General features: G+C 48.0%; 1 protein-coding gene across 4 annotated transcripts in view; it reads left to right on the forward strand.

The window, feature by feature from the left end:
* The window catches only part of TUBGCP5 (tubulin, gamma complex associated protein 5), a 135,985-nt gene that overhangs the window by 28,324 nt on the left and 99,598 nt on the right, over window positions 1-8,063 (forward strand). Inside the window, exon 1 of one of the 4 annotated variants that reach the window (XM_014529522.1) lies at window positions 5,279-5,347. The exons of 1 other annotated variant lie outside the window; for it this stretch is intronic. The gene's annotated coding sequence lies outside the window, so the exon portion shown is untranslated. Of the gene's footprint in view, window positions 1-5,278; window positions 5,348-6,429; window positions 6,458-6,927; window positions 6,954-8,063 lie in introns of those variants that run through there. 2 more of the 4 variants (XM_014529518.1, XM_014529519.1) reach the window with 2 other exon arrangements.

Here is an 8,063-nt window from a genome sequence, read left to right on the forward strand (position 1 = left end):
AAATATTTGGTTTCCCCTGTTGTAGTTGTGTCTTGAATGTTATTGTCCCATTCGTGGATGGAGTCTCCTTTCAGGGTGTCTGATTATGTGTCTCACTTACTAACTACCATGTTGTGCCAGCCATTGAGGAGGTGCTGTCTGAACAGCACAAAATACAACAAGACAAGACACAACACAGAAGGAAGAGAACAAGAATGTATACAAGACACCTATAGCCCCATGACCACCAGAGAAAAGAGAATTAAGAAAGAGAAAAGAGAGCAAGAATGATGGAACAAAAAGAAAAAATATGTAGAGGAACACAACAAAACAAAAACAAATAAAGCAAAAAGCACAAACAAAAACACCCAGAAAAGGTGGGTGGGGGGCACAATTTGTAGATACAGAGCTTAAATAAAGAAAATAAGGTTAAAGAATTAGAGGAATAGGGGAAGGACCATGGTTTTACAGGGGTCCTCAAACTTCTTAAACAGGGGGCCAGTTCACTGTCCCTCAGACCGTTGGAGGGCCGGACTATAGTTTAAAAAAAAAACTGTGGCCCTAACTGGTTTGGCTCAGTGGATAGAGCGTCAGCCTTCGGACTAAAGGGTCCCAGGTTCAATTCTGGTCAAGGGCATGTACCTTGCTTGCGGGCACATACCCAGTAGGGAGTGTGCAGGAGGCAGCTGATCAATGTTTCTCTCTCATTGATGTTTCTAACTCTCTATCCCTCTCCTTACTCTCTGTAAAAAATTAATAAAAATATTTTTAAAAAAACTGTGAACAAATTCCTATGCACACTGCACATATCTTATTTTGAAGTAAAAAAGCAAAACGGGAACAAATACAATATTTGTATTTGCATGTGGCCCGCGGGCCGTAGTTTGAGGACCCCTGGTTTAGAATAAAGGGGTGGGGGGTAGGAATGAGAAGACAAGGAAAAAAATTTGGATAGGAGAATAGAGCAGATAGACCTAAATTTATAAAATGAAACAAGTTAAGAAATTAGAAGAAGAAAAGAAAAAGAAGAGAGAAAAAATTTTAAAATTGAGTAGTGAAATAAAAAGAAAAGAGAAAGGGAAATTGAGTAGGAACAGGGAAGAGGAAATTAGATATATGAGCACAACAGAGACTAGAATAATAGCAAATCAATATAGCAGATAGGTAAAGATCAATTTTAAAAAGAGGAAAAAAGAAGAAAAAATGGGAGGAAAACAGAAGAAAGGGGTGCAAAAAATAAGATAAATAAAGTGAAGTCTCATTCACTTCAGCCAAGTTTAGTGCCCCAAGGGAGCTGGCGTAGGACCCCACTCTTCTGTTCTGTCTGCCAATTCTGTGAGGACTTAACCACTGTTGGGCACCGTCTTTTGGCCTTTAGCACCCTGCTTGAAGCTCCAAGCAATCCACCGGTCCACTGCTTGTGTCTGTTTCCACAGGCCTTGGCTGCAAGCAGGAGGGGCCAATCTGCTCTCTTTGTCTACCAGCTGTCAGTCTTAATCTCTCAAGAGTCTGTTTCTGACAGGGGAAGTGCTGTTTCGCTTTCAGGGAATATGAAGGGTGTGTTTCCTGTGTCAGAGCTGCTCCTCCATGAGTGGCCCAAAATGTTACTCTGCCCTCGACTGGACAGATCTCCTTGTATGGAGACCAATGAGGTCAACTACGACCCTGGAGGTTTAATCAGTCTGGTTCTCAGAATAGTCGAGTGGACGGCTCCTCTTCCAATCCAATCACTGGGGGCTCATTGAGACTGCTCAGACCCGTAAGCTTGGCCTCTACCTTTGTTTCTCAGTAACCCTCAAAGTGCAGGTGTGGCAGGCTGTATGGGGGGGGGGTCCCCTTTACCTGCTCTCTGGGTGTTGGGAGCAGGTAGCTCCTCCCAGGGAAAATGGCCGTTTTGGTTTGGAAGCCTATGAACAACCCATTGCAGCACTCCTGGCTCCTGCTTTTCCAGGTCACCCTGCCCTGCTTCCCTCCCGCCTCTCCTCAGTCACCTCACGTCCACGCCTCCCTCCTGAGCCACTGCCTGGGTGTGTAGCTGCAAATGAAGACTCCTGTGCTCTGTGTTTAGAGAAAAAAAGGGCAATCGAAACTGCTGCTCTCTCCCCCACTGGCTCTGGTCTGCTGGGTCTAGACTGCTGCTGCCAGCAGTCCTGCTGCCTCTCATAGCTGCTTGGATGATACGGGTGCTTCGGGTCACACTGCCACAGGTTGGGAAGCCCCGCCGGTCAGGTCAGCAGCACTGCCACCGCAGGTGGTGTGTGGAGCCCTGCCTGTGCCCCTAAACAGTTCTCCCCGTAGCTCAGCACCCTCCTCTCTGGGCTCCCCACCTCTCTAGATCTTGCCCTTTCTACAGATCTCCAAGTGCCTTCTTTCTTCCTTGTTATAAGTCACTCTTCAGCTGGACCACAGTTGGAAATTCCAGGTGTATGTTCTCCAATTTAGTGGTATTTCCAGCCTGGCCCTGTGATGAGGTGCCCGACAGGTCTGCCTGTTCAGCTGCCATTTTCTCCTGCCATTATTTCTTGGAACAGGTTCTCTATTCCTTTCTCAGATTCTGCTCCTTCTGGTACACTGTAATGCTAATGTGACATTTCATGTTGTCCCAAAGCTTAAACTCTCCTGCTTTCCAATTTTTTCTCCATGCACTGCTCTGAATGGCTGTTTTTTTCTACGTTATCTTGTAATTCACTGATACTGTCCTCAGCCTCTTCTAGTCCACTGTTAAATCCTTCCAGGGTATTCTTTATTTCAGCTGTCATTCCTCACTTCCAATTTATTCTCATTTGTTGTTTCAACCTTTGTTTTCATGTTGGTGTAGCTCTCATTAAGACCTGTATAATACTCATTAAGTTGCTTGTAGTTCTCACTGAATTGTTTGACACCCTTGTTACCATTACTCTGAATTCTTTATCTGACAAATTGTTTACTTCCATTTCATTTAGTTCATTTTCTGGTGATTTCTCCTTTACTTTCATTTGGGAGTTGTTTTTTTATTTCCTTATTTTTGCTGTCCCTTTGTTTTTGTTTCTGTATATTAGATGAGACTGCTATGCCTCCCAGATTTTGTGGGGTGGCCTTATGTAGCAGGTGTTTTGTGGAATCCAGTGGTGCAGTCTCAATTCTCCTGAATTGGGTGCTCTAGAAAGCCCCCCTACTTGAGTTATTTGGGTTCTCCTGGTGTAGTGGGGTCTTGAATGTTGTTGGCCTGTCATGGATAGAGTCTCCTCTCAGGCTAGCTGACTATGTGGCTCACCCACAACCACATTGTGAGAGCTGTTGTGAAAGTGCTGCCCAAACAGAACAAAATACAACATGACAAAATATGAATCAGAAGAAACAAAACAAAAACATACACAATACCCCTACAGCACCAACAAAAGCAACCACCAGAGAAGAGAGAATTAGGACAGAGGAAAGAGAGTAAGAATAATAGAAAAAGAGATGGAAAAAGCACGAGGAGAAAACAAAACAAACAACAAACAAAAGCACAAACATAAAACCACAAGAAAAGGAGGGGACAGAATATGTAGGTGCAGAGCTGAAATAAAGAAAATAAGAATAAAGAATTAAAGGATATGGGGGAAGGAAAATGGTTTAAAATAAAGGAAGGAGAAAAGAAAAGAAAAAAATTTGAAAGGGAAAATAGTGTAAAAAGCAGATATCCCCAAAATAAGAAAAAGAAAAAAGATGAGAAAGCAGTAGAACGCCCTGACCGGTTTGGCTCAGTGGATAGAGTGTCGACCTGCGGACTGAAGGGTCCCAGGTTCGATTCTGGTCAAGGGCATGTACCTTGGTTGTGGGCACATCCCCAGTAGGGGGTGTGCAGGAGGCAGCTGATCCATGTTTCTCTCTCATCAATGTTTCTAATTCTCTATCCCTCTCCCTTCCTCTCTGTAAAAAAAAAAAAAATCAATAAAATATATATATTTTAAAAAAAGAAAGCAGTAGAAAACGAAAAGAGAGAAGAAAAAAATTGAGTAATGAAAAATGGGGGAGCGGGGGAGTAGGACTGTGTGGAGACCAGCGGGGTCGGCTGGGAGCCCGGAGTTTGGGTAAATTACCATCTGGTTCCCGGGATAGTGTGGTGGACGGCCCCTCCCCCAAGCCAGTCACTGATGCTCTGGAGACTGCTCAGCCGGTACGCTTGGCCTCTGCCTTTGTTTCCTCTGAAAAGCTCACCGTGCAGGTGTGGCAGGTGCAGGTGTGGCAGCAGGGCTCCCAAGGGGAGCGGCTGTGTCCTCAGAGCAGGGGTTTTCCTTTCCCTGCCCTGTGGCTGCTGTGAGTGGCCAGCTCCTCTCGGGAAAAATGGCTGTTTCAGTTTGGGGGCCTACTGGGCCGCGCCAGCACAGCCAAGAGTGATCCTGAGTGGGGGTGATGAAAGGATTGAGAAAAGAGAAAAGAGAATGAAAGCTGGGTCTCGGTGGGACGCTGCCTCCCTGATGAGGAGACAGCGACAGCGCCCACAAGCCGTGTCTTTATTTTATAGTAGATGCCACGAGGCAAAGTAGGGGTGTGATCAAGATGTTTACAGCATTCTCGTTGGTTTCAATCCTACTCAACTACTTGCTCCTGAACTCTCACACAGGCACGTGGGGCCACGTGTTCAGACCACAGGTTCAAGCTCACAGCTATAGCTGTTGGCTATAATTGTGCTGGGAAGGCTCTGCCCTCCAGCTGGGACTTGCACATGGCCACGAGAGGACTGTGCCCTCTCATTAGTCCGAGGCTTGAACCTGTCCAAAACACTGTAGCCACACCCCATATCCTACGACCAAATGCTCCCAGCTTCTGCTTTTCCAAGCCCCCCCCTAGTGCTTCCCACCCCAGCCCCTCCTTAGGCACCTCCAGTCCATGTCTCCCAAAGCTCGGGTGAGTAACTGCAAATGAAAACTCCTGTGCTCTGGGTTAAAAAACCAATGAAACCGCGGCTTGCTTTCTGACCCGCTCCAGCAGCCCCGCTGCCTATCAGGCTGGGTGTTGCCCGGTCTGCTGGTCTCGGCCCTGGTGCTCACGGCTTGCAGCCCATCCCGCCCCTGGTGCTCACAGCTTGCAGCCCATCCCAGGCTCCGGGCCTCTATCTTCCGAGGGAACAGCCCCTCCCGAAGCCCAGCGCTCCCTCCTCTCTCGGCCTGCCAGCCTGCCGCCCCTGGGAGCTGGTTCTGCTCCTCTCACAACCTTGCCCTTCCTACTGGTCTCCAGGTGTTCTCTGTCCTTCATTGATATATCTCCTCCTCAGGTGGGAATCCCAGGTGAATGTTCTCCAATTTAGTTGTATTTCCAATCTGGCCCTGGGACGAGGTGCACGACAGGTCTGCCTGTTCGGCTGCCATTTTCACACCCACACTGTCTTTATTACTATAGCTTTATAGTAAGTTTTGGAATCAGATAATATAAGTCCTTTAACTTTTTCTTTTTCAAAATTGTTTTTTCTATTCTGAACCCTTTGAATTTCCAGACACATTTTAGGATCAGCTAAATTCCTGTAAAAAGCCTCCTGTTGTTTTGGCAGGCTTTGTGCTGAATCTGTAGATATTTGGTGGAGGGGGGATATTGCCATTACTTGGCTTGAACTTGGTCCCCCCCAAAAAATATGTTCAAGTTCTGTCTCCTGATACCTGTGAATGTGACCTTACCAGGTCCTTTACAATGTGAGCAAGTTAGCATCAAGTCATGCTGGAGCGGGACAGTTGACTGGTGCCCTTATCAGAAAATAAACATTTGAACTGATGCAGAGAACACTGTGCGATGCTGAGTCAGATACTGGAGTGGTGCTGCTACGGGAGGAATGGTGCGGCTGCTGGAGGACCGCCATGATTGCCAGCATCAGCAGGAGCTGGGAGGGAAGGCATCCTCTCCCCTCAGCTTCAGAAGGGCCTGAAACTGCCATCCTTACCCGAGGACATGTTCATTACTTGTTAGAGAGAGAGGGGGAGGGAGAAAGAGAGAGAGAGAGAGAGAGAGAGAGAGATCAGTTGTGTCCCACATGTATCCCGACCACAGCCAGGGATTGAACCTGCAACCCAAGTATGTGCTCTGACCAGGAATCAAATCTGCTACCTTTCAGTGTATGGGATGACACGCCAGCTAACTGAGCCACACCAGCCGAGGCTTGAACCTGTCCAAAACACTGTAGCCGCACCCCATAGTCTACGACCAAATGCTCCCAGCTTCTGCTTTTCCAAGCACCCCCCCCCCTAGTGCTTCCCACCCCAGCCCCTCCTTAGGCATCTCCAGTCCAGGTTTCCACTGAATGCCATTCAGTGGGTTGTGCATGTTCCCTTTTAGCCTCCTTGCAGTTTCTTCAGCCCAGGAGCAAGACTTCCTTTATAGCCAGATGGAAACATTTCCACTTTAACCAATGTCTGTGAAGTGTTTTCCTGTGTTTCATCTCATTTGATCCTCACAAAAGTCCTGGAGTAGGTAGATAGGAGATTCGGTTGGCATCCAACTCTTGATCTTAGACTTCAGACTCCCATATGTGAGAGAGTAAATGTATTTTAAGCCGTTAAAATTTATTTTAAGTTTGTCGTATTTTATTCTGGCAATCCAGGGAAACTAATACACAATCTTGTCACTATTAAGTCTAATTCGTGAATGTGAGTCTGCCTCCTTTTAATTTGATAGATCATCTTTAATTGTGCTTAACAATTTTATTTTTCCAGGTATATATCTTGCATTTTTTTATGTTTATTCCTAAATATTTTATTCTGTTTGGTGCTATTATGAAGGGAATTGTCTTCTTAATTTCATTTTCAGATTGCTTATTGCTAGCATATAAAAATGTAATTCATTTTTATATTGATTTTTATATACTGGATTGCTTAGTATCCTATATAATAAAAGGCTAATATGCAAATAGACCAAACAGCAGAACAACCAAACAACCGAACAACTGGTTGCTGTGACGTGCTATGACCACCAGGAGGCATGTGTGGAAACTAGTGGGCCTTGGCTGTGGCTGGCTGGTGGAACAGGTGAGCAGGGGCGCCAGACCAAGGCGGGGCACCAGTCGCTGTCATTGGGGTGACCTCTGGTGGTTACTGAAAATTCTTTGCTCCCACGTGCCACGGTCCCACTCGGTGTTCACATCTGCTGCTGGCACCAGCCCCATTCACACCCGCTGCCGGCACCGGCCCCACTCGCAGCCAGCGCCGAAGCCGCCTCTCACACCCACTGCCAGTGCCCGGCGCCAGTCCCGATCACTCAGTGCCATCAGCAAGTGCCAGCGGCAGCTGCTGGCCATGATCACTCCTAAGGGCTTCTCCACTTTCCCCTGCTCCTGAGGGCTGATCAGGGCAGCGGCAACCCCTCGCACCCACTGCGGGCACCGGCTCCAATTGCTCCATGCCATCAGCGGGTATGAGCGGGGCAGCACCATCAGCGCTAGGAGCGGCGGCGGGAGCAGGGCTGCCAGTAGACGGAACTGGGGGCTGCAGCAGGAGGGGCTGGGCGGGGGTGCAGATGATGAGCCGAGACTCGCCCTTGTGCCTGCTGCAACCTCGCAGCCCACAGTTATTTTCAAGGTGCACAAATTCGTGCACTGGGCCCCTAGTCTATCCTATCTAATAAAATAGTAATATGCAAATTGACCATCATTCCAACACACAAGATGGCCGCCCCCACATGGACACAAGATGGCCAGCAGGGGAGGGCAGTTGGGGGCAACCAGGCCTGCAGGGGAGGACACTTGGGGGGAATCCCGGCCTGCAGGGGAGGGCAGTTGGGGGCAACCAGGCCTACAGGGAAGGGCAGTTAGGGGCAATCGGGCCGGCAGGGGAGCAGTTAGGTGTCAATCAGGCTGGCAGGGTAGTGGTTAGGGGCGATCACGCAGGCAGGAAGGCAAGCGGTTGGGAGCCAGCAGTCCTGGATTGTGAGAGGGATCCCAGATTGGAGAGGATACAGTCTGGGCTCAGGGACACACCCACCACCCCCCACCCCATGCACGAATTTCATGCACCGGGTCTCTAGTCTACACTAATAAAAGAGAAACATGGTAATTAGCGTACAACTGCTACCCTTCCCATTGGCTAATCAGCATATCCTTATGCAAATTAACTGTCAGCCAAGATGGCGGCCGGCAGCCA

Source organism: Myotis brandtii, unplaced genomic scaffold (genome assembly GCF_000412655.1).
Source record: "Myotis brandtii unplaced genomic scaffold, ASM41265v1 scaffold684, whole genome shotgun sequence".
NCBI lineage: Eukaryota > Metazoa > Chordata > Mammalia > Chiroptera > Vespertilionidae > Myotis > Myotis brandtii.